This window comes from Silene latifolia, chromosome 11 (genome assembly GCF_048544455.1).
Source record: "Silene latifolia isolate original U9 population chromosome 11, ASM4854445v1, whole genome shotgun sequence".
Taxonomy (NCBI): Eukaryota; Viridiplantae; Streptophyta; class Magnoliopsida; order Caryophyllales; family Caryophyllaceae; genus Silene; species Silene latifolia.
In genome coordinates this window covers 66,324,380-66,350,951 of record NC_133536.1, presented here as the reverse complement: position 1 = coordinate 66,350,951, position 26,572 = coordinate 66,324,380, and the positions used below count along the sequence as shown (strand labels likewise).

The following is a 26,572-nucleotide window of genomic DNA, read 5'->3' as shown; positions in this document are numbered from 1 at the left end:
CTTCAACAACACGCACTACAACAAATCCCTTGCATTCCCGACGCTTTATGGTCGACACTTTTAAAGGCGTCGACCCATTTTTCCCACTCATAGACCATTTTAGTAATTTAATAATAATTTTTAATAAAAAAACAGCTAAAACTAAACAAAAATTTCATTCTCGCGCTGTTGTTTCACCTTCCCCGCTGTACAATTGTTTTTCCCCCAAAAAATCTGAACTGCCTAAATCCCTAATCATCCATCTCCTCAATTTCTCCCCCAAAAAATTCAGTTCAAACACTAATTCAATTTCAGACCTACTATTCTCCCCCAATTCTTGTAATCAATTAATTAATTAAATTCAGTTACTATTAGGTTGTCGTATATTCATCATCTCTCGCAATTGTGTATCAATTGAATCGCGATTCTCATTGATGATCATCGTCATCAGCTGAATAGGTACGTAATTAATAAATTTGTTATTGCTTTCAATTGTTTTATCATCATCACAGGTCTTTGTATTGCTCATCGATTGTTTTCTTTATGTACTGTTCATCGATGTTTCATATTAAGAACGATGATGTCGAACACAGTTAGTCGGGTTCATAATTGAAACTCAGATTACGATATTATATATTCGAGTACAATAGAGCTTTATTGTTGAACACAGTTAGTCGGGTTCATAATTGAAACTCATAATTGCCCTAGTTGACGTTTTCACCCAAATACCCATATATGGAGAAATTACGTCAGTTATTACTTCGGTTTATAATGCAACACGCAAAGGGTTTTAGATGCTTATGAAGACAGTTGGGATAATGGCAATAGTATATACTTTCTACTAAAGGGTAGACTTGACTTGTGACAAAAATTAAAAGTTGCTCAGGTTTGATTCATGTTTGTTCGTTGAATGCTGAAGAAAAGAGTGGTATGAGTAGCTTGTCTTGAATTTTTTTATATTTCAAGACTCCAGAGGACATATTCTGATATCAAATTCTAGAAGATATATTCGGATATTAGAATTTGTATCTCGATGAGTCATTTTAATTAAAAGTTTAAGTTTTTACGAGTATTTGTTCCTGTAATGTTGTTGGAGATGTGGATGCATCTGGATTCTTGAGCATTGAGGTTTAAATGCACTTGTCAATCGACGTTATATTATTAAATGAAATAAGCAAAAGGTTTCCTTATGAGCACCAAAGTGCATAAGGTTACGTTTTCGTCTTTGTTATAGGGTTGGTTAGCATTTTATCGGTTTAATTTGCGCCTTTGTCAATAATATAAATCATTTATTTTAGAGGAAGTGAAATTGGTTTTGTTTCTTTTTTTTGTTAGCTACAACACTGCTTGAAATGAATGTGTACCTGTACGTATGGTGCTAGTTCTGTTGTGGTGAATTTATGGGATTGTTTTTTCATACAAGATCGTTAGTTGGGGAATAAGTTGTCTGGCTATAGCTAAGACTACTGCCTAATGTTTCTAGGGTGTTTGTAAAGGAAACAACAACGAGAGCAAATCTTTTTTTTGGCGTAGTTTTACTGTGCTGTCTTAATTATATATCCACAGAAATTCATGTATCATCGAATTAATACTCTCTTTGTCGATTTTTTTGGCAAAATGGGGTTATTTGGCAAAGTAATTTGAGTTTTGGTGTTGATTTCAAACTATTTAGCGCCAATGGGTCCACGTCACCGATTTTCAATTTTTTTTTTCAGTTTTGGGCAAAACCGCTGACTTAACCAGCGGCTTCACCTCCTCCCCAGATTTCTGCCATTTCTGTATTGCTTCCTTCCCTGCCTAGTGCAAGTCACAATACACAATCCATTCCAAATTACATGTAATTCCTCACCTTATACAATCCATATCATTCCAGATTACACAAAAGTTGCACAAACCATTGCACAATCCATTGAATCCCAAACGAAACACAAGCAAATTGATACCTTTAAATGAATTTAGGATGAATTTAGGTTGATAGAGAAGTAATTGATTGAGATTTGGTAAAAATTAGATGATAATTGTTGTTTTTCGGATAGTTAGGGTTTGGGTTTTACTAGAGATTTTGGGGGAAAAGTAGGGTAAATGCTAGAGTAAGAAGATCTGCGTTTTTTTTACAGGGATGAAGTCTGGATTTTGGGGGAAAAATTTGCCACATTTACAAAGATGAAGCCGTTGGTTAAGTCAGCGGTTTTGCTCAAAAGTGAAAAAAAAACTAAAATTGATGACTTGGACCCATTAATCCCAAATAGTTTAAAACCAACCCCGAAATTCAAATTACTTTGCCAAATAACCCCATTTTGCCAAAAAATTTCTCTTTGTCTCATCAATCATTTGTTTGCTCATACTTAAGTAAGAGGAAAGGGGAGGGTAATGGAGAAAGAAGGAAAATGAAAATGAATGAAAATGGATACAGTAGTGACGTTCAATCTTTACGCTAGTAGAACGAAAATTAATCTTTCTATTGTCATTCCTGTCAAATCCTCCTATTCCTGTGATCTTACTAATCCCTTTATGATTGCGTGTAGTCGTATACCATATACATATCCCTCTCTTCCGTGACATTATGAATGCAAAAGTTTAGATCCTTCATCCTTGGTGATGTCACATTGAATTGCTGTTATTGCATTGTGTATTGTTGATCTCTAATAAACTACTAAACCTGATCATACACTTCTCTAAGATTGCATTCTATATTGCTGATCTCTGATAAACTGACAAATCCCTTGCAATGTCAAGGCTTTATGGTCGACAAAGCATCAGCCCATTTTTCCTCCAAATATCCATTTTAATGATATAATAATAATTTTTATTGAAAAAACCGCTTAACGCTCTAAAAAATGGGAAATTTTACATGGTACCCCTAAATTTTTTCAATTTCTACACAGTACCTCTAAATTTTTTCAATCATCAGTTATGCCCCTTAAGTCTCTTACTTATTTTATGTTGTAACCCAAGTAGTACTATCTGTTAAGTTTTCCGTTTAAACTAACTTCTATCCATTTTATCTTGTTCATCCAACAATCTTCATCTTCTTTACCCATCAATATCCATCATCTTCTTCCATAACTCTACTTATGTGCTCATATTTTTATATTATTCATCCAAATATTTATTTTTCTATATCAACAATTATTCAGTTTCTTACCTTTCATCTTATGGTAAAAAAAAAAATCAGAAACTAATTTAGTTTCTTCCTTGATTTTATTTTTCAAACCTTACACAATACACACCTATCCATCTTATTAATTCCCCAAAATTTTTCCCTAATTTTGTCAGTCATCTCCTTCCTCATCAGTTGTCGACCTAATCCATCTGCTACTCAATTCATTTTTTCCCAAAAAATCCCAATTAATTAGGTAATCAAAACCTAATTCACCTATTGTCCATCTTTCTCAATTACTAATCCCAGTTGAAATTGAGGGATATAGGATATGCTGTTGGTCATAGATGAATGAAGAAACAAGTGACGTTGTGGCACACACATAATCCATGTTCATGGTATTTGTCTGTTTAATACCACATATTAAGGCTCAGTTTTCCATAATCCTGAAAAAAATGGTATGCTAAGGAAATCAAAACTTTATGAACGCTTCTATTTTATTTGGTGTTTTTATGCTTTGGTATTGCAAATTTTGGCTCAAGTATGTAAACTGACCTTCACTATCTACGAGAATGCTAGAGAAATTAAAATGGAATTTTAGAACTTAAATACCTAATAATAATGCGATTTGAAAATTTGGAGCTGAGGGAAGGAGCATAGCAGCGTAGGAAGATGACCATTAAACTTGTTTCCTCTAAGCCTAAGTATCATCAGTTCCGTCAATTTTTCAGTACTTGGGCATTTTGCCTGAGAGCTCAGAAAGTATTTGATTTAGTCAAAAATATTTGATTTAGTAGTACCCTGTAAACTGGTCCAAATTGGTGATATGGCTCGGAAGGAAGCATTTTGTCCAATTGGAGATACAAATTGGCACCATGTGCCTCAGAAGTTCAAAGTTGATATGGTTAAGTGTATTCGGGTATGTTGTTGATAACTTGATAACAAGGGGTGGAGGATGAAATTTTCATCCCCCTCACCCCGTATAAGAGATACCCAGGGGTGGAGGATGAAATTTTCGGAATTTTTAGTTAAAAGTTTCAAAAACATTTAAGAGTTGATAGGAAAGGGTGAAGTTGGGGATGTAGGAGTGCCAGTGATGGTGAGGTGTCATTGGCAGTTCTTATGAGGTATGGTTGGTGGTGGTTTTGGGTTAAATTGGGTTATTTATGGTGGGATGTGATGGTTCTAAGTGTTTTTTGGTTTAAGTTAGTTGTTAATCATCTTCATCCCACATTACGCATGAATGCATCACAAACACATCACCCTGATTCGGCCACCACCGTTGCTACCCAGAAACAACGACCAATTCAACCTTAGAACCACCACCTTCATTAACGCCATCAAGTTTCACCTTTTTTTCACCAATTAACCACCATCTCGCTTCCAATCACCAAATTTGACCACCACTCACTACACATCATGTGACACTACTGCATTTCTGTTACCTCGTGCTATTATTTTTCTACTGCGTACCTTATGGCCGTTAAATGATTGGTTAATTGATTGGATTTTGCTATATGAGAAGTTGTTAGGATGCTATTTGTGTGATAATTTCATATTATGAGTGAATGTTAAGGTTTATATGATGTTAAGTTTTATATGATAATGAATTTATGTTACGTCTTATGCATTCATGCGTAATGTGGGATAATACAGGTGTCATTTTCAGTAGGATGCGCGAACTCATGATTTTTTGCTTAGATACCATTTATTATGTTTTTTTTTTCTAGGAGCATTTTGTTATTCCCGATGGTGATGGCTATGACAAAGGTATTCTGAAGCGTGTAGGCAACAGTGTGAGACAATATAGACATGACTTGAAGAAGACTTTTTTAAACCCAAGACAAAAACTAGAGAAGAAATCTATCAATCTGTACCAGAAGGGATCCCTCGTGATAGTTGGTATCATTTAGTGGATTATTGGTATTCTGATAAGGGAAAGGTATTTGTCCAAAGATTAAATATTTGCCTTCATTATATGCACTAGTTTTCTTATGTCAGTGCCACTTTCAGTTTAATTATGCTGCTTAAATAACACATCATGCGTAACACATCATTCAGAGAAAAAGATCGGATGTTGGCAAGTTTCTCCAGCCTTTTGACATAGAATGCATCTACTCACAATGACTACTACTCTTTTAATTTAGCACCATTCATATGCATTGAAATAATGTCTATTTTATTTAATACAGAAATATGCCGAATGCGGAAAAGAGGCACGTGCATCACAAAATCATGTTCACACCACTGGGTCAACAAGCTATGCTAATATACGGGCAGAGTTGGTAAATATTCTATCCTTTATCGATGATTATACTACTATCTTTGCATTTATTCTTAATGGGTTAGAATTTAATATAAGCTTAGGTAGAAGCTTAGTACTTATGTGGTGATGTTGTGGTGATGATTAACAGGAAGAAAAGAACAAAAGAGAACCAACTGAATTGGAGGTTTTCAAGCAAACTCATAAGAGGAAAGATGGGTCTTATGTGAAAGATACAGTGACGGAAGAATTTGTGGTACACATATATAAAAAAATGTTTGTCGTACTCTAAATTTTCTTGTAAATTGTCACATACTAAGCGTTTTTTTTATGTGTGCAGTTGGATGCTGATGCTTATATTCAATCTGAACTTGCGACAAATCCTACCAAGCCCAAAGTGCAAATCCAAAATGAAGCTTTCAGCAAACTAATGTATGGGGACGATATCCCTAAACGCCCTTTAGGCTATGGTTTCGGTGTGAAAGGAAGTGATGTATATGGGGTGCATGGTATCTTAAGAAACGAGGGTTTTAAATCGGGAGGTAGTAGTACTATAGCACTCCAAAATATGGAAAAGATGCAAAATATGGAAGAGGCAGTACTAAGTTTGACTAGGGACAAAAAGGAGCTGCAAACCAAATTGAATGAGACCAATATCATTTTGTTTAAAATCTTAAAAGGTATGAGTTTAGGAATGTCGCCGCCCGAGATAGCTGAGCTTGTAAAATCAACCTTGAATTCACAGGTATTTTTATGTTTATGTTGTCTTTAAATTTACGGTTATTAGTACGAACATCAATACATCATCAAACAAACCCCAATAAACATCCCTTTTCAAAATTTCACCCACAAAATCTACAAATTGGCTGCCTTTTTATGCCATCTGTGGTCAAAAATACATCCATTAATAAGGTTGAGGCTGCTAAATTATTTTAAGGAGGGCTTCTAAGCTAAGAATCTAATAGCGTTGAAAATTTAGGTGTACATGAAGTGGAACTTAGCTAAGCTCTCTTGAAACTCAATTGTATGTATTGAATACATAATTGGTTATGGCATGTGTGATGTGTTAGTAGTTGGACTAGAATATTTGAAGCCATTGGTTCTGACTATTGAGAAATTGATTATTCATATGACTTGATCAACTTTGACAAATTGGCTGCATTATTTATACTCTATTCTAGGAGGGCTTCTAAGCTAAGAATCTAATAGCATTGAAAATTTCGGTGTACATGAAGTAGAACTTAGCTAAGCTCTCTTGAAACTCAATTGTATGTATTGAATAAGTAATTGGCTATGGCATGTGTGATGTGTTAGTAGTTGGAATAGAATATTTGAAGCCATTGGTTCTGACTATTGAAAATCAAAAGTTTTGATTTTCCAGCATGTGTAACTTTTATTGGTTTACAAGAGGTAATGTGTTAGGTAAATTGAGGAGGTTAAAGTGGTGGCACTGATACTCTATGGTTCAGTGGTAGTGTGGGGCGGTGAAGTAATGCGGTGGTAGAATTTAGTTTGGTATAAAGTGACTTAATTCAATTAAGTTTGAGCTTTACCAGCTCAGAATAGTCATAGTCCCATTACTTGCACCTATAGAGATGGTTCAAAGCCAGAATGTATCTCCAATGTATTGTTAATGATGTTTGCTGTGGAAAACCGGTTTTGTTTGCATATATTGATTTATTTTTGTTAGTTTGGGAAGGATAGGGAGTATATTTTATAGTTATACTTTTATGGTTTCTTAAGCAATATTGTGATTTCAGCTTTTAGTTATTGGTATCACTTGCTTGACTACTTAATGATATTTGGTTTCCTTGCATATCATGTAGATATCAAACTCAACAAATGGCGGCGCTACATGAGATGAAAGGAGCAAATCTCGAGTTCACTTTTGGGAGTAGATTAGTCGCACCTTGGCTTGGATTTAATATTTTGGGCGCATTTTATTATTTTTTGCGTGAAAACAGTAATAACGATATTTTTTCTGATTTGTATTGTTCGGATGAAATAATTACAATACTTCTTTAATTAGAATTTTGTATGCATGCATTTTTAATTATTTGATAATGCAATTTTATGGTATAAAATTTTGTTTTGTATATATACTACTAGTCAAATTAATGTTGTCTATACAATCTTTAATTCAATCGTAGTATGTAGTGATGAAAACAGTAGTCGTAGTGAATTTTCCTAGTGGCAGGAAAAAGCGTCGAGAAATATCTGAATTTCTACGCAAAAAAGTGTAGAGAAACCCTGATGCTAAAAAGCGTCGATGCTCGTGACACAAAAAAGCGTCGACATGGCTGACACTAAAAAGCGTCATAAATTCCTGACGGCCCAAAACACCACGCTTTAAAAAGCGTCGGGAAAAAATTGCCGACGCTTTTAAGCGTCGAGAAAAGCCTAAAAAAGCGTCGAGAACACAAGGGATTTGTTGTAATGACGGCCCATTTGGTGAGTCGTCTCGAGAGCACTGACCTTGACAGAATGTACTTGATCGGATCAGCTTTAGAAATGACGTGGATGGTGTGAGCTTGAAAGTAATGATACAACTTCCGGATGGCGAAGATGAGAGCTAGACACATCTTCTCAATGGGCGAATATTTCAATTCGGCTCCAACAAGTGTGCGACTCAAATAGTATAGGGCTCTTTCTTTACCGTCTTCATTCTCTTGAGCACATAATGCCCCCATGGAGTGTTCTTGGGCCGATATGTACAGAATGATCGACTTCCCTGGAATTGACGCTCCTAAGACTGGAGGACTTGACAAATACTGCTTGATGTCATCGAAAACTTTCCAACAGTCCCATTCGAAAGGAGCACCTTTTTTCATTAGATGACTAAACGGGTGACATCATCCTGCCAAATTGGAAATGAATCGGCGTGTGTAAGCTAAACGCCCTTGAAGACTTCGAAGATATTTAAGTGTAGACGGTTCAGGCATGTCTTTTATTGCCTTGATTTTGGATTGATCTATCTCAATTCCTCGGTGACGTACGATGAAACCCAAAAACTTGCCCGAGCTAACACCAAAAGTGCACTTTAAAAGATTCATCTTGAGCTTGCACTTTCGTAGTCTCTCAAAAACCGTTCGAAGATCTTTGACATGATCGACCCTCTTCTTGGATTTGACAACAAGATCATCGACGTAACACTCAACAATGTCATGCAGCATATTATCAAAAAATTTCCACATAGCTCACTGATACATGGCTCCCGCATTCTTCAACCCAAAGGGCATTACCTTATAGGAAAATATGCCCTTTGGTGTTCGAAACCCAGTGGCTTCTTCATCTTCTAGTGCCATTTGGATTTGATTATACCCAGCGGTACAATCCATGAATGACAATGCTTCATGCGCGGTCGTGGCATCAATCATGATCTCCGTAACTGGAAGCGGGAAATCATCCTTTGGACAGGCTTCATTCAAATCTCGAAAGTCGACACAAATACGGAGTTGTCCATTTTTCTTTCTCACCGGGACAATGTTAGAAATCCATGTCGGATACTCGACCTTCCGAATAAACCCTGCATCGATCAATTTGTTTTCCTCCGCTTCAATTTCTGGCAACATTTCTGGCCGAAATCGTCTTCGTGGTTGCTTCTTTGGAGAAATGCCTTTCCTTATTGCAAGTCGATGAACTGCGATTTTAGGACTCAGGCCGGGCATTTCTTGATAGCTCCAGGGAAACACATCTTTATATTATGATAGAAGCTCGACATATTTCGTTTTCTCTTGATCCGTCAGAAGGGAACTTACATAGACGGGTCGAGGCTCCTCGGTTGTGCCTAGGTTGATTTCTTTCACGTCATCAACCGTCGCTTGGACACCGTCTTCAAGATTTTTCGGAATTTCACCAACCTCTATTGCATCTTTTGAATCTGGGCATTGTTGTGCCGTCACATGGTTAGACGAGACAAAATCCCAAGCGATTTTCCTTTGACTCGACTCATCTTGCGGATTTGTGAAGATGATGGTACGTCCTTTTACTTTCAATGACTTATCCATAGTTATTTCCACTTCATGATGACGTTTCATTTGAGAGGGAATTACATTGTGGATATCTTTGCTGAGGTCAATGGCAACTTTTGTTTTCGAGGACTTCTTCTGTTTTTTCGACGCCTCTTCTGCACCTTAGAGTTACCAATGCGACTGAAGATTGATTTCTTTACCTCATTTCTTCCAATGTGAGTGAACACCGACGCACTTGGCCTTTGTTTTTAAGGACCTGATTTTAACTGCACGCGGACGGTCTCTTCTCTTTATCCCAACCTATTGAATACGGATGAGTGAGGAGTAGAAGTTGGTGGACCTAGTTTGTCAAAAACAGACCTTTGCAGAAGCATTTCAGTGTTCTCGCCTTCACTTTCCGCGAGATCTGAAGCTATATATTGTGATGAAGCTTGCTTTGCCTTACGCCATGTAGAAATTTTAACGGGCTCAGGAGGCGAAAAGCCGATACCAACCTTTCCGATTTCAAGCATGTTGCCTTGTTGATGCAACTTTTTTTGTGTTTGATTCAAACCATACGGAGTGACTTCAATCACGTTCCCTAATGGAGTTGGATTTTTAAAATCGTACCCGGACTTCGACATGAGCTTGTAAGCATTTGGATCGAATCTTCCCTTTGTCGACTCTTCGGCACTTGTTTGGTCTTCTTTCATCGACGCTGTCGTGAAACCGGGTAGAGGTTGTTTACTCATCATAAAGCGGTTTGTTTTAGCAACTGGAACTGATGCCTGTCGTTGTGTGCACCAAAGATAATATTTATAGTCCAAACTACTACTATAGCTAGTGGCAGTCAGGGTCGAACCACAGGGAGGCGATGAAATTATTAGTTGTCTAATTCTAGCCTAAGGTAACAAATGTGAGGGGGGTTTGATTTGATTTGTTCTATAGCAAAAGGAAGTAAAAGAAAAGTAAACTAAATAAACGGATGAAAACAAATATTAAAAGGGGTGCTAAGATGGTCGGTTCACTATAGTTTCGGCGGCAGTATACTAGGTAGGTCTAAAACAAACACGTGAGGCGGGAAAATAAGAAGTCCTCTCGGTCCATTCTTACAGGTAGCATCTTTCGATCTCGCTACAGGTCCTTAATATCGCTAATACTAACTTTCGTCCTGAAAAGTGACTAAAAAGGCTAAATTAACTCATCTTTCGATCTCATTAATCTAGTCGTCTTAATTAGGTAGGCTATCTCCCTTCCCTATCTTTCGATATTTATTGGGTCGGTCAATTCCTAGGCATTCAACTAGTCGCGTGCACTCGATTCGTCAAACATAGCAATTAAATTAATTAAAACGAAGCTGAACTCACGTGGCCAGTCGATCGACCAGGGAACCCAGTCGATCGACCATGACGCGATTTAGGTCGTACTATTCTAATGCCGCCTACTTCTACAGATTCCCTACATCCTAGCACGAGGTATTTAGCTACTCATACTAGAAATAATGACAGTAATACACTTAACAATTAAAACACTCGAATTCATACTTAAATTAATTAAACGAGCAATTAACATAAAACAATAATTTGGCTTCGGGAGATCTAACCTAGCAATTCTATACTACGAACGAAATAAACAATAATCTGAATATAAGAACAGAAGAATACCGTGAAAGGAATTGCAGAGAAAGATCAAAACCGAATGCGAAACGAAACTTTATTAATGAAAGAACAAACTATTGACTATTGAATTGTATTTTTAAGAACTTGATGAATAAAACTGGACTAAAGCTTGATGATTATTCTGAAAACCTAAGTTACGTTATATAGAATATCGCGTAACACTAATTCCTAAACCTAATATACAATGGGCTTTGGAAATCTCGTTCTATTGATTCACGTCAGAATTAACGGTTTGGTCGATCGACCATATCAGCCGGTCGATCGACTGAACTATGCTGAACAGTAGCTCCTCTAAGTCGTGCGTTGGTCGATCGACTATGGAGGTCAGTCGATCGACTGGAGTAGCTGGTACTTGGCCTCTAATTCTTCATAAAGTTGTCTTTCAAGCCTCGAAATGCGCACCAAGCTCGTTTCTCGAGTAAACACTCCATGTCAAATGCAATGCAAGATACTCGGGGACGGATTTAGCTCAATTTCTACTCATTTCCGCATAAATCTGCAATATTACATAAAAATACGAAAGTAGACGGAAATAGGGAGAATAGTAGCATAAACTACATAAATGAGCTCTGAAATGCGTGTAAAATGGTGTGTAAAACATCATATAAATGACACGCATCAAACTTCCCCAAACCAAACCCTTGCTTGTCCCCAAGCAAGAACAAGACTCGATCCTAAAACCTAATGGTACGAGTTCAATCTCAGAGTGAAATGCAAACCGAATAGCCTAAACCAATTTAATGCAACAACTAACAATCAATTAGAAATGTGAATCATGCAAACGAGTTATGAAGTCGTTAAAAACTGCTGAACCGTCAACTGTAGAGACTTATCAAATCGGACTCTCACGGGTAGCTCATATCACACATAAGCACAGGTGAATAATGTAAAGATAAAAAGAATTCATTTTGTAGTGACACTCACCTAACTACGACCTATAAGAACATGCCTGCAGTCTAATATGAAAATAATCTCTACAACCATACATATGCATTCCAACCAAACAGATGACCATGACACATGCCGAGGTAAATATGGATATGTGAGGTAATGGGTAAGAAGAGGCTAAGATAAATTTGGATAAAAACAGAGTTAAGAGCCAAGCTAGTAACTAAGGGAACCAAATTAATAACAACATCCAACTTCTTGCTCAAGAATTCAATCGAACGGTACTAATTATCAAGCACAAATCTCACAATCTCCATAATAATTAATCAAACAACTCCCCATAAGATACAAATACAGCATGGGAGCAAAAATCGCCATTTAATAAAGACTTTGAATTATGCGATTTGATTTTTTTTTCTTTTCGGGCTTCAATCGATCGACCAATGAGGCCAGTCGATCGACCGTCCTCTACAGTACACATGCGTTTCTCCTTTTTTTTCGAATCATTTTTCTTCTCTTTTTTTTCAATTCTATTTCTTTCTTTCTTTCCTTTATGTCTCATCTTCCCAACAACGTCTCAAAATGAGCATATGCCACCAAAAACGAAGTAACAATCCCAAGAACATAAACTACTAGCTTGACAAGGGCAGGCTAAGTGTAGGATGTAGTTATCGGGACAAAAAGGCTATTTTTGGCAGTGTGGAGCTTATGGGCAAAATGAATAAGGGAAACCTCTTACACATGTGTCAACAAACCACAAACCGAATGCATACAGGTATTAAGCAGATTAAGTTCATATTTATGCATATTAATGTAACATGTCTCATAAGGAGTAACTACTCACATCCTAGATAAACTGGTCATAGATGTCACCAGTTATAGGCTCTAAAACTCAGAAAATGATGTAGTTTGCCAATAATCAAAGTCGAATCTCAAGTTCAGCAAGAATTAACGAAAACTCGTAGACTATGCAAATGATTCTACTAATAACATGTCAATTAAGCAAGGCTTAGGCATAAACGGATGAAAATGCAATGTCATCATTGAAATACTACCGTTCCGACTCGACCTATATGCTAAAATAAACGTGCATTTTTTTGAAATTTTTGAGATTTTTCAATTTTTTTTGGATTTTTGATGTATATATATGAAATGAAATAAACAATGCAAAACTGAAATGCAACAAACATGAAACGGAAATGCAATAAAACATATGAATGCGACGCAAAACCCTTCCCCAAACCAAATCACACAATGTCCCCATTGTGCAAAATCATGTAATGAAATAAAAAGGAAATGGGAATTTGCGTGAAATTAATTAAATAAGACATGAAGAGGAACTCGGAAACTCACAAGACTTTAAGCGCAGCAAAAGGAAACCTCCCCAAACCAGCGTGAGCTAGGAGGTTTCAGTAGCCAGCAGTGCTACCAATAAGTACTTGAAAAGACAAACAAAACCACGCGTAATTCCGAGAAAGCAAAGTTGAAGCGGTAATTATGTGCAAAAATAAGGAAATCGGAAGAAAACGGAAATGAGTCGGAGAAAAGAGTGGAGAAAAGACTCCCTCAAGTCCGCAAATCGACCAAACACAGCAGGGGAATGATCGAAAACAGGTACAGCAGCGGGCAACGGTCGATCGACCACCTCACCCAGTCGATCGACCATAATGTCGAAATGTAAGCTCCTGAACTGTGCGGCCGATCGATCGACCATACGGACCGATCGATCGATGAATAGTCTTTCTAACTTTACGATTTCTTCGAATTAGCTCAATAACTTGAGCTAATATGGTCTATATACCTGTAAAAGCACATAATAACGCGCCCAAAGTTGCGCAAAACCCAAAGTAACAGTCTAAAGTATTAAAATCCTAAGCAAACTTATTAAAACGCGAAGTCTCACGCACACAAAAGCAATAAAAAGAGTCTAACAAAAACAATAAAAATGAATGTTTTTAAGAAAGTCTTAATCAACTAATAGTTGATCAAGAACGGTCACGGAATGGCCCACTTGCTCGGCTTCTGGCTACAAGAAGTAGCCTCTACGGTGCTCATCTCCTCAGCTGCATTCTTCTCAACTCCAACATCCGCAGAACTCAAGGGATCAGCAGCTTCAACATCTTCCCAAGCAATGACCTCTTCTGGCTCATCAAAGTCCAAGTCGGACTCCCTTACTTTGACTGGCTCCTCATCAGGCTCCTCATCTATGCCATAGCTAAGACATCCTAAACCGCCTCTTTGAATGATTGGCTCCTTCACAGCTGGAGCAACATGCGGCTCTTCCTTCCCCAAACCAGCTCCTGCAATATCCAAAACAGAAAAATCTTCCTCCAATTTGCTCCCAATCTGGGGCGGAGGTGTTATAGCAGAAACAGGCATAAAGACAGGCATATCAGGAAGTACAAAATAAGATTTCTTTTCAGAAACCGTATTACAAGTGACTGGCCACATGGGGTCTTTCTTCTTAGCTGTCTGGGCAAAGACAATGGAGTGTTTTCCTACTTTGAAGGTCAAAGTCCCTGAACCAACATCTATAACTGCACCAGCAGTGTGCAGAAATGGTCTACCCAATATGATAGGTATGTGAGCATCCTCGGGCATATCTAGTACACCGAAGTCAATAGGGAAAAAGAACTTTCCTATTTGCACAGGAATGTCCTCTAAGACTCCTATAGGCTGGACCGCAGTTCGATCAGCCATCTGTACTTTCATGTTGGTAACTGCAAACCTAGTCAGTTTCAACTTCCTAGCAAGACTCAAGGGCATTACACTAATACTGGCTCCTAGGTCGCACAAGGCCTTCTCAATAGAAAAGGTGCCAATACTACATGGGACTGAAAAGCTACCTGGGTCTTCTAGCTTATGAGGTGCAGTGTGGGTCAAATACGAACATGACTCCTCAGTTAGTGCGATAGAATGCACAGTTTCAAGTGACTTCTTTTTAGACAAAAGTTGCTTCATAAATTTCATGTAAGCAGGCACTTGATTAACTAACTCAAGAAAAGGAACTTGTACGTTTAAGCTACGAATAACATTCTCAAATTTATTAAATGATACATGTTCCTTCGTCGGCACCAATCTCTCTGGATAAGGGGCTGAAAGAAGTAACTTAGCCCTCTCCTCTAAGTCTCTCATGCCGGCATCGGTGGACTTATGCTGAAAATCCACTACCTTCTCTTTGTTGTAGCTTGACCCTTCTTCAGACCGTCTAAAAAATGAACCATTAATCGTCATCGGGTCATACTTCGGAACCGGAACAGACCCATCAGCATTTGGGTCTGACCTCAATATTTTCGGAGTAGTCGTACCCCGAAACAAGTGGTCCCTCAAGTTATTTGGCATTGGAGGACGAAAAGACTCTCCATCAGCAGCGTTGTCAGTCGATCGACCATGCATGTCAGTCGATCGACTGACTTCTACAGGACCAGAAGCTACTGTATCTCGCGGACTGGTCGATCGAGTGGGTATGTCGGTCGATCGACTGACATACCTGGTAGACGTCTTTTTCTTGCTATTATTCGTTACGACCTTTTTCTTACTTGGTTCCGCCTCATCTTTTTCAGTGACATCCTCAACCATAGCGGGCCCATCAAGGGTGGACCCACTCCTCAAAGTAATTGCATTAAGGGTCTCCTTTTGATCCGTCTGCGTCGGTAAATATCCCGGAGCTCGAGTTGTATTCTTGCTTACCAATTGAGCAATTTGGCTCTCCAACATTTTCATCCCGGCCTCTCTAGCTTGAGACTCTTTCAGCAACAAATTTTTCAACTCATTAAAATCAGAACTTTGGGATTGTTGTTGCTGCTGAGGGACATACGGAGGCTTTTGATATGGCTGCTGCTGCTTATGAGGGGGCACATAATTCTGCTGTTGCTGCTGCTGTGGAGGTGGAGTCAGATTTAGGACATTTTGGCTGCTCCACCTCAAATTCGGATGGACATTCGGCTCAAAATAAGTGTTTGTCTGCCTATAATTTTGAAAGGCAGCACAAGACTCATAGGGATTAGGACAATGGTCTGAAACATGTCCCTCTCCTCCACATCTTTTACAAATGAAAGGACCGTCTGACACAGCATTCACTTGATAGATCCCTCCTTTCGAAGCTCCTCCCAACTCGTACTTATCAAATCTCGCCGTACGGGCCTCTAATGCAGCTACAGAAGGGGATTCAGCACTTCTCCTTTGATTTCCCCTGGAATTTCCATACTCAGCTTTATGGGTGGCCAAATCATCAATAATTTTCCACCCCTTAGTCTCTCCAACGTTCTCCTGGAATCTGCCATTAGCTGCCGCATCCAGGATAGCCCTCTGATCGTCATAGAGCCCATTATAAAATTGATTGCATAGGCTCCATTTTTCGAACCCATGGTGCGGAATAGTTCGCACCAACTTCTTGAAACGGACCCATGCCTCATGAAAATTGTCATCAGGACCCTGTTTAAAGCTCGTGATCTGAGCTCTAATGGCATTTGTCTTCGAGGCAGAGAAATATTTCTTGTAGAATGCCAAGGCCAGCGACTTCCAATCAGTGATCCCATTAGCAGCTCGATCCAGGTCTCGGTACCACTCCCTTGCAGCATCACGAAGAGAGAATATGAACATTGTCTCCTTTACCTGGTCCTGGGTCATACCGGTTGGTGGGGGTATGGAACAGCAATAATCAATGAATGTCTCCATGTGTTTGGCTGCATCTTCATTTGCAGCTCCCCCGAATTGGTTTCTCTTAACCAAGTTGATGTAGGACGGCTTTGGCTCGAATTTTCTATCCGTCCCTGGTAATGCGAATCCTTTATAGAGATTCTCAGCTGTCGGCTCAGAGTGACTAGCTATACTCGCTTCTTCAGCCATGTCTGGAGATGTGACGGTCTCAGCTGAAGACGTGGAAACAGGAGATGAAGGGGGATCCTCCTCAAATAAAGCGTTCTCGTAGTAACTGGACAGAGTACTCAGCTCTTCCTCTGTCGGCAATACTCTAGATGATCGTCTCAACTCACGCAAAGTCTTCTCAATCTCAGGATTGAATGGTAGTAATTCGCCACCCTGTGACCTGCGCATAAGAAGAAACTACAAGTAGAATATGAGAAAAGTTTAAGGAACAGATGTCCCTTAAACTGAGCAAAGACTAAAAATAAACAACTAATAATTTTAAACAATTGCCTCCCCGGCAACGGCGCCAAAATTTGATGCCTGTCGTTGTGTGCACCAAAGATAATATTTATAGTCCAAACTACTACTATAGCTAGTGGCAGTCAGGGTCGAACCACAGGGAGGCGATGCAATTATTAGTTGTCTAATTCTAGCCTAAGGTAACAAATGTGAGGGGGGTTTGATTTGATTTGTTCTATAGCTAAAGGCAGTAAAAGAAAAGTAAACCAAATAAACGGATGAAAACAAATATTAAAAGAGGTGCTAAGATGGTCGGTTCACTATAGTTTCGGCGGCAGTATACTAGGTAGGTCTAAAACAAACACGTGAAAACGGAAATGCAATAAAAACAGTATGCAGACACAGATATGGATGCATATCACCTCCCCAAACCAAACCGTACAATTCCCTCATTGTACTCAAAAATAGGGAAAGAAAATGCAAACTGAAAAGAAGAATGTAGCCTCGGAAAACTAACAAGATGACGTGAAATAAGGACCTCCTCAAACCAGCCAGCAACAAGGGAAGTCGTAAACAGCCCCATGACATCGCATCACGTGAGTCAAGGTAAATGAACTCGATCGAAGGAGTAAAGCACACGATCGAGTAAAATGGGGCATCAGAAGTTCTCGATCGAGGGAAAGAAGCACTCGATCGAGAAGTCAGCTTTTTAGGGTGCTCGATCGAGAAAGTGAAGTCCTCGATTGAGTGAGGAAAGTACTCAATCGAGAGCAAAAGTACTCGATCGAGCTCTTTTTAGCCTGAACTCCTAGGCGTCATTTGAAACTCCTGCAAAAACGCAACAAACGACCCATAGAACTAATGAAACCAGTTCAAACGTTCAGTTTATCGCCCGTAAAACTACCAACTAAAGCACACGAAATTAACTAAAATTTTTTAAGCAAAGTACAATAAATTACAAGCCGGGTTGCCTCCCGCATAGCGCAGGTTTAAGAGGTCCCGCACGACCTTTTGGCTTTAGATTTCTTGCTCATCTAGATGGTCGAAGTATAACACTTCGACATTGCCAGCATAATCATTTGCTCCATAGTAATGCTTCACATGATGGCCATTAACTTTAAATCTCTTGCCCTCGAGATGCTCTAACTCAATGGAGCCAAACTTGGTGACAGCAGTCACTGTATAAGGGTCACTCCACCTGGACTTCAACTTACCATGAAACAAGCGCGGTCAGGCATTAAATAGCAGCACCTTCTGCCCGACATGGAATTCTCACGGTATGATTCTTTTGTCGTGCCACCTTTTCGTTTTCTCCTTGTAGATGCGCGCACTGCCGTATGCATTTAGCCTAAACTCTTCTAGTTCATCTAGCTGAAATAAATGGTTCTCACCACACAACTTAGAATCATAATTCAATTCACGAATAGCCCACCAAGCCTTATATTCTAGTTCAATAGGTAAATGATAAGACTTCCCATAAACCAACCGATATGGTGATGCACCAATCGGTGTTTTAATGGCAGCCCGATATGCCCATAATGTGTCATCTAATTTTAGACTCCAATCCTTCCGTGATTTAGAAACAACTTTAGCCAAAATCTCCTTTAGTTCCCTATTAGAGACCTCAACCTGCCCACTGGTTTGGGGATGATACCCCAAACCTCTACGATGTTGGACACCGACTTTAGACAGTATAGCTGTAAGTTTCTTTTCTTTAAAATGTATACCCCCATCACTAATGACGATCCTAGGGACACCAAATAGGGGGGAAAATAATTTTCTTAAACAAGTTAATCACGGTCTTGGCATCACAGTTAGGCGAAGCAATAGCCTCAACCTATTTAGACACATAGTCTACAGCTACCAAAATATACCTCTTACCTTTACTAGACGGAAAGGGTCCTTGGAAATCAATGTCCTAGACATCAAAAACCTCGACCTCTAGAATGTCATTTTGAGGAATCTCATGTCTCTTAGAAATATTTCCCGATCGCTGGCAAGCATCACAAGCTGAAACAAACACTTTAGCATATGCAAACAAAGTAGGCCAAAATAAACCAGACTGAAGTACCTTAGCCACGGTTCGCGACGGACCGTGGTGACCGCCATAAGAGGAAGAATGACATCCCTCCAGGATTACTTTGGTCTCTCACTGCGGAATACACCGTCTGTAAAGACCGTCAGCACACTCTTTAAATAAATAAGGGTCGTCTCAGAAATAGCGTTTCACATCATAAAAGAATCGCTTCTTCTGCTGATATGACAGATTAGGTGGCAGCGCACCACCTACAACGTAGTTAGAATAATCATCATACCACAGATCAACGCCTGTGTTAGTAGCAACCGCAAATAAAGAATCATCAGGAAAAGAATCATCAATAGGTAAAGGATCATCTCCCTCCTGCTGCGACAGGTGATCAGCTACTACATTCTCGGCGCCCGTCTTGTCTTTGATTTGCATATCAAATTCCGTGAGGAGGAGTATCCACCTCAATAATCTTGGCTTAGCTTCCTTCTTAGCAAGAAAGTGTCTCAACACTGCATGGTCCGTAAAAACAGTAACTTGCGAACCTATCAAATAAGAACGAAATTTCTCCAGCGCATAAACAACAGCTAATAACTCCTTCTTAGTAGTAGTATACTTCACTTGAGCCTCATCCAGAGTTCGGCTCGCATAATAAATCGCACTCAAAGCTTTGTCTTTCCGCTGCCCCAACACCGCTCCTAGTGTATAATCACTGGCATCACACATAATCTCAAACGGAAGCTCCCAGTCGGGAGGCTGGATAATCGGTGCTGAAATCAAGGCCTGTTTCAACCTGTTAAAAGTAGAAAGACACTCATCAGTAAATACAAATGGGGCATCCTTAAGTAACAACTGTATAAGTGGTTTAGCAATTTCAGAAAAGTCCTTGATGAACCGGCAATAAAAGCCAGCATGTCCAAGGAAACTCCTCACTCCTTTAACATTAACAGGAGGAGGTAATTGCTTAATCACTTGCACTTTTGTTTTATCTACATCGATGCCCCTTTCAGAAACTAAGTGCCCTAAGACAACTCCCTCGTTGACCATAAATTGGCACTTTTCCCAGTTAAGCACAAGATTAACGTTAATGCAGCGCTACAACACTTTATCAAGGTTAGACAAACAGTTATCAAAATCATTCCTATAGACGCTGAAATCGTCCATAAAGACCTCCATAATAGACTCTATATATTCAGAAAATATCAACATCATGCACCTTTGAAAGGTAGCTGGGGCATTGCACAAACCAAAAAGCATTCTACGATAAGCAAAAACACCTTGGGGAGAAGTAAAAGTAGTCTTTTCCTGATCATCCGGATGAATAGAGATCTGAAAGAACCCTGAGTATCCATCTAAATAGTAGAAAAACTTGTGAGAGGCTAACCTTTCTACCATATGATCGATAAAAGAAAGGGGGAAATGATCTTTCTTTGTAGCGGCATTCAGCTGTCTATAATCTATGCACATCCGCCAACCAGTCACAACTCTAGTAGGTATCAACTCATTTTTATCATTCTTAACCACAGTAGTCCCTCCTTTCTTAGGAACCACCTGAACTGGACTCGCCCATTTAGAATGACCAACAGAATAAATAATACCTGCATTAAGTAGCTTCATTACCTCATCCATCACAACATCCTATATCTTCTGATTCAGCCTGCGCTGACCTTGTCTGCAAGGCTTGTGATCTTCTTCTAGCTCGACCCTGTGCATACAAATATTAGGGCCGATGCCCTAAATATCCAACGAATAACCCATCGCTTTTCTGTTTTTCTTAAGAACAGCTAACAAAGCGGTCAGCTGCTTATCATCAAGCTTAGCACTAACAACGACTGGATACTGCTTAGTATCATCTAAAAATGCATATTTAAAATGAGAAGGGAGAGGCTTACGCTCAGGTACCTTTACCTCAATAGCGCAAGAAGTGTTAACCAACTGTTTTACCTTCTCTCCTTCAGCGTTGGTGAGTTCACGCTCATCTATCGCAGCTTCAAGCATATCCAATACAGCGTCATTGTTCTCCGGGTTATCTGCACACTCATCTAACAACATCAAAGCTTCCAGTGGATCCCTTATCAAGGAATCCAACCATACCTCATAAACAGACTCATCAATGATATCAACTGAATATCAAGTATCTTCTATAATCGGTTTAGCAAGTGTACCAGGCAAACTGATGGTGATAGCATCATCCCCCACCGCAAGAGTCAAATACCCTTGTTTGACATCTATAATGGCCCCAGCTGTACACAAGAATGGTCTTCCCAATATAATCGGGGCCCGGGCATCCTCAGTTATGTCTAAGACAATAAAATCTACTGGGATAAAGAACCAACTTTGACAGGCACGTCTTCTAGGATGCCTAAGGGTCGTCTAACCGATCTATCAACCATCTGGAGGGTGATATTAGTCATTTTAAGGCGACCCATATTAAGTTTCTTGTAAACAGAGTAAGGCATGACACTTACACTGGCTCCTAAATCACAAAGAGCCTTTTCTATCACTTCATTTCCTATTATACAGGTAATGGAAAAACTACCTGGGTCTTTCAATTTAGGCGGAGCTTTATTAAGAATTAAGTTACTAGACTCTTCCATAAAGGCAACAGTCTCAAACTCACTAAGCTCTCTCTTACGCGTCAAAATATCTTTCATAAATTTTGCATAAGAAGGTACCTGGGTAATTAATTCGGTAAAAGGAACGGTTACCTGAAGGTTCTTGACCACCTCCACAAACTTACCGAACTGTCGCTCGACCTTAGCATCTTTCAGACGTCCCGGATAAGGAATTCTGGTAACAGTGAGTGGGTCCGCGACTTTCCCTTTACCTTTGTCTAAACTTGGCATCTCCGTAGCAGGGGAAGATGATCCATTAGCGTGTTTAGACTTCGAAACAGCGTCTTCGCTATTGCATATGCTCGATCGAGTACTTTAGTCGCTCGATCGAGAGCTTTTCTCCTGGGATATGGTCGATCGAGGAGTTTGACTTGCTCGATCGAGAGCACCAAATTCGGCCGTGCTCGACTGAGTGCTTTGGTCACTCGATCGAGAGCTTTCAGAAGGGGAACTACTCGATCGAGTACCCAGTTCACTCGATTGAGCACTTTGACGAGGATCAGCAGCGTCTTCGTCAATTTTCTCTTCCAAAACAGTTTTCGGACTTTCATCAACAGGTAAATCTGCATTTTCCGGCATTATCGGTCCGTCATAGGTAAGACCACTTCGGAGATTAATTGCATTAATCAGGTCGCAAGAAGGTGATCGATTTTCGGAGGCAAATTGCACGAACTGGTCTTTCAACTTCTCTATGGAATTCTCATTTTCTTCCGCATTTTTCTAGAGTTGAAATGCTAAAGATAGAACCAAAGACTTCAGCTCCGCTATCTCTGTAATTGTAGAAGAAGAATTCTCTTGCTGCGGCATTAAACTGATAGGACTCGACGTACTTGGTGTGGCTAAATCTTCATAAAGTTTATAGAACGGAATTCCTTGCTTATATTGTTGGTAAGCATGGACTCGCTCTACTTTTGCCATACAAGTAATAGGATCATGTCCTTTCGCACCGCATCTACCATAAAACACCTCTTGCTCAATCATGACATGGACCTGCTCATGATCACCCGAAAATTGTAGAATCTCTGAATTGTCACACCCGTCATTGGGAATTTCCACCTCAGCTACAAGGGATTCACCATCTCTTTCGTTCACTCGCCTACCTCCTCTGGGATTCCTATACTCAGCTACATGAATGGCCATGTTTTCAATAAGATGTCATCCCATATTGTCTTCAATATTTTTCTGAAATCTCCCTTTAGCTGCAACATCTAATATGGCTCTTTGATCGTCATACAACCCATTGTAAAATTGGTTGCAAAGGAACCATTATTGGAAGCCATGATGGGGTACAGAGCGAACTAGCTTCTTGAACCTAGTCCAAGCTTCATTCAAATCTTCAGTAGCCAATTGTGTGAAAGTAGTGATTTGGCCTCTTAATGCGTTGGTGCGATGTGGTGGAAAATACCTTCTGTAAAATGCTAAAGCTAGAGAATTCCTGTCAGTAACACCAACATCTTCCTTATCCAAATCTCTCAACCAATCCCGGGCGTCATCAGTCAAAGAAAAAGGAAAAAGAACTCCCATGACCCTATCTTGTGTCACCCCCGCAAATAAAGGAATGGTGGAGCAGTAATCAGTGAATAACTCCATATGCTTTCAAGGATCATCACCAGCTACTCCCTTGAAAAGATTCCTCTCAACCAACTGAATGTAGGATGGATGAATCCCAAAGGTACCAGCATCTGTAGTAGGAAGCAGGAAACCCTTGGGTAAAGAATCTACAGTAGGTTCCAAGTGACTAGCGATGTTAGGCATTTTAGCAAATGAAATTGTGAGAACAGCAGATGTTTCAGTGCCCTCTTCTAGGACGGATCACCTGCAAAACAACTATAGCACTACAGAAAAATATGAGAGCAGTCTCAAGGAATAAATTCCTTGAGACTAGAGACAAACTTAATATAAATCAAATAAAATAACACCGTCTCCCCTGCAACGACGCCAAAATTTGACACGCCTGTCGCAACCATATCAAAAATTAAACCAACCGGTCTCTATAACATATAGTTGAGGCAGTCGGGTATCGAATCCACAGGGAGATGGGAATAATGTATGCTAAACTAAGTCTGCCTAAGTAACCGTTTCTTGGGGGGTTAATTGTTGATTCTAAACTACGGAGATAAATAGAAAGAAACAATAAAGAAACAAGCAATAGATAACAATAAAATTACCAGAAAGAAAGAAACAACTAGGACAGTCGGTTCACCATGGTTTCCTAAAGATCAAATCTAAGGTCAAAGGTCAGCTTGAACTCGGTCTGCAGGGTACTAAAAAGGTCCTTCCGGTCCGCTATTCGCCTTAAAATAATACTAACTTAGCTTCCTCCCTCATTAGAATGCCCTAATGTTCACTGCATATCTCACCCCTTCCAATCTTCCGATCTAGGTCAAAGCGTATCAAATCAACTAGCTAAATGCGTCGACTCAAGCAGCTAATTGCTATTAAATGCGATGATTAACAACATAAACCTAATTCTAGCCAAGCCTAATCACATAACCATATCTTCCCTAATTACCATGGCTGCCCTATGTCCTAGCATAGGGAAATTAGCAATGCATAATGAAAATTGAGGAATCAATAATAACAAACAAAACAAATAAATTGAACATGATAATAAATTACTAAGCAAAACAAGAGCAAGAGCAATGGATAAGAGAGATGACAAGAGGAACAATAATTGCAATAATTAATCAATAAAGTAAAGATCGAAAATACCGAATACAAAGGAATTCCAAGAAATAAAGGTTTTAGGTCTAAAGAGTATAGTGCCAAGAGAAGAGAAGTGTCGTCATTCCCTCTTTTCTTATTTATTCTAAGATACAAATTAAAATATCCGAAAAGCAAATCTAAAAGATTGCATAATCCTCAAAACCTCTCGATCGAGTTGAAATAAACTACTCGATCCAGCAAAGCAAAGGGAAAACCTCTCGATCGAGTAAAGCAAGTACTCGATCGAGGAACTAAGTAAATACCCATCTCCATCGAGTAAAGCAAGTACTCGATCGAGGAACTCAGTAAATACCCATCTCGATCGAGTAAAGCAAGTACTCGATCGAGGGTCTTCAGCTTAAAAGGTTACTCGATCGACCAGATTTAACAGCCAACCTAATCGATCAAGCATAGTAGCACTGTATCAGCGTGGATGAATTCAAAACACCTTCCCAAGCCACTTCACGCATCCTTAGGTGACAATTTCCGGGCTCTGATTCTTCATTCCTCAAAATGTATGCAAACGGGACAGGTTCAAGCCCGATTATGCTCCTTTCCGGTTCATACCTGCAAATAATACAAAACAAACCAAAGTAGACTATTCGTGGGCATTTGTAGCTATATACTACATAAATAACATAGAAATGAGTGTAAATATAGGGTAAAAACCATATATAAAATGCACGTATCAATAATTACATTGAAACCTTGCCAAAATATTACCTGGGCAACGCCCGGGCATGAAATCTAGTAAAGTTTGATATAAGAAAGTAATAGAGTGAAGAGAACACTACATGTACAAAAAGAAAGGAGTAAAACCCAAGGTTTCTAGAACAATTTCTTTCCATGAATGCTTTCAAAATCAAAAACCAAGTCAGCGATCGAAGTTGCAGACTTCAGCAACTAGGTAAGAAAACTACATGTGAGTTATCATAATGCGTAGTTCCTACTGATTGTTATATATTGTTTCCTATTAATGGAGCATCTGTTCATCACTCACTTTCCAAGAACAAACAACATTGTCACAAGAAAAGGATACCAAAAAAAACTTAATTATAAGCTGTAGATGTGACTATGCAATATAAGTCAATTCGCATAGTATTTCTACCTAAAACTATACAAAATTGACTTATATTGCATAGTCACATCTACAGCTTGTAATTAAGTTTTTCTTACTTCTATTTCTACCCAAGGCTCTATACAAAAGTGATCATTGAAAGGCACATTTTTAAGGGATTCAATGTAGATACCTCAATCAAAAGGTCCTTCCCTTACTTATACTCCATAGATAATAATAGTATTACACATAAAAAATAATCAGAGTATCAAGACAGGGATGATGAGCGTAAATTCAGGCTTGAAAAGAAAAGAGAAGAAAAGGGTGTGTCAGCTTCCAAAAGCCAAAGAAAGGAGATCGATATCTAAATTTACAAGCCGGTGACGATAAATCAACATACCTCAGCTGTTGTGTGACCTCGACAAGCATCCTTCCAGGTTGTAATGAACATCCTAATAGAGTCCTCATCAAGCGATGTATCATCACTCTTTGGATCTTTACTCCCACCGATCTCACTATCTGGACGTATTAAGAGAGGACGCTTAGAACTCCGGGCAACTGTCTTCTCATGACTTTGACATTTCACTTTTATTTTCTTTTTTTTTGCAGGCTCGCATATTTGATCAGATGGAGAAGATGCTTCACCAGTTTCACCTCTCAAACCCAACCTTGACATTTCTTCAGCAACAGATGGATAAGGGCAGCTACTCACTTCATCTCCACTTTTGCTTTTAATCGAGGATTGATTTTGTTTACTAGTAGAACTATCTTCACTATCAAAGCTCTCTGTCACATCATCAATTTCATCAGAACTTGCGGAACTAAATCGTAAATGCTGACCGCTAAAATCCTTGTTAACAGAAGCAAATGATAAAACACGCTGACTAATGTCAGAGAAACGCTCATCAAGTTCTTTCTTCTGCAAAGAGAACAATGGTCGCTTTTTCTTTCGCTTGCTGCATTTCTCTTTTACATTGCCCGTAAACTTTTTTAATATTTGATTTTGTGCTCCACGAGCGTTACATATCATACCAATGTATATCCTGAAATAGTGTGATTGGGAATTACTGAGTAAGTAACCAGCTCATAACTTGTATTAAAAAATAATTCATGAAACTAGGATTCCTAAAGTCTAAAACATAAACATGTTTTATTTCTTGTCCTCCGCCAATATTAAATTTTTTACCGATCCATAATTTGTGC

At 39.1% G+C, this 26,572-nt stretch overlaps 1 non-coding gene across 1 annotated transcript; it reads left to right on the top strand.

Annotated features, from left to right (window-relative positions):
* The first annotated feature begins 16,219 nt into the window (after positions 1-16,219).
* LOC141616081 (small nucleolar RNA R71) lies at positions 16,220-16,326 on the top strand. Its single transcript, XR_012530455.1, has one exon. It is a non-coding gene; the product is annotated as a small nucleolar RNA R71 (small nucleolar RNA).
* The last annotated feature ends 10,246 nt before the right edge of the window (positions 16,327-26,572 follow it).